Below are 1,590 nucleotides of genomic sequence, written 5' to 3'. Positions count from 1 at the left end.
CAAAATGATTTTCCCAAGAATTCCAACCGAGATTCCCGTTCAAGAGACAATCAGATTGATCTCCTTAATCTCAAGAATCATGAGGAAGAAGAAAGAAACAAACATCAAAACTCCTCACTGACCGCCCCCATCGGATTGATCATATGTAACAAAGATGTTGTTATCACTTCCACATTAGATCTGTGATTTTAGAATTTTATTTGAATTGATATGATGCATTCATTTAAAAGGTACAAAACATTGGAAGGGTTTTGTTGCCCACTGTATGTCTTACATATTGCACATGTACTATGTAAATTATATTTACGGTAATATTTGCATAATGTTTACATAAAACATATGTATTATTCAAATATAGATGTTGTGTAATGCATATGTATTATGTAAATTTTATTTACGGTAATGTTTGCATAATGTTTTTATAATACATATGTATTATTCAAATATTGAGGTTGTGACAACTATCATTTCAAATCCATGAAAACCTTTTTTGAATCTTGCAAAGTCCCAAGTAAGTTTTCCAGTGAAAACATACATATAAACTAATGTTATTTTAATATTTTAAGATTTGTCATGATTTATCTTGAATTTTACAAGCAGTGGGAAAGACTGTTAAGGTCATGACTACCCCCTTGGCAACACAATGCTTGTATTCCCTTCACGAATATGTTTTTGAAAAGCAATATACATACAAACTCATGTTATTTTTATATTTTAAGATTTATCACGATTTTTCCTGGATTTTACGGCTTATGGAGCAGGCTCTACAGAACATGGGTGTTCTTTACAGTCGTAATTGCGGTCACGTGACTGTACCCCGTGGGCTGAACAAAATACAAAACACTTGCTTACCTGATTAGTAAATGACAAAAATGTTTGAGGCAATGGTAAGTTTCGGCTCGAAACAAATTTCGACTCAAGGCAAGTTCAACTTCATATATAGACACATTTGACTTTACTAGTGTACTTCTGACCTGAATATTAACCCGGAATGTTGACTTGTAAGTGAGTAATTAATACAGTTTGAAACAGTATACTTACAGTACAATAAGTAATCTAATCTAATAAATCAAATAGTACAATAAGTATATGAACATTAGGATACATTAGAGAATAAAATTGAATTACTACAAAAAGACAACAATAATATATATTTTGTTTCTGCTACTTCATTCATCATTGCAGGGAAATAAAATAATTCTATAAGCTTTGAAGCACTCGGAAACCTTTTGAACCCTTCTAACATCCGAAAACCTTTTCAGAATTCAAAAGATGTATGTACATTCCATTGATTCCCAAACGATGCTTTGTAAGAAATCCTAATATTGCATTTGTTGGCATTTTGGCACCTTGCAAGGTTTTTTTTGTTTTGCTGATGTAGCCCGTTGGGTATAACAGGCTGGTTCCTCCAATCGGACCTAGTATATGCATCGATTTGTTATGCGGGGCCCATAACCTATTCGACTATATACTAGTCAGTCCTCGGTAGAAGAAGGAAAACAACCTGATATTATACCTATATACTAGTCACTAGTTTAGAGTTAGTTATGAATACAGTAGGAATGAACATGCACATACGTCCTCGGTAGA

This window comes from Agaricus bisporus (assembly GCF_000300575.1).
Source record: "Agaricus bisporus var. bisporus H97 unplaced genomic scaffold AGABI2scaffold_13, whole genome shotgun sequence".
Lineage (NCBI taxonomy): Eukaryota > Fungi > Basidiomycota > Agaricomycetes > Agaricales > Agaricaceae > Agaricus > Agaricus bisporus.
Note: the sequence above shows the minus strand (reverse complement) of the source record.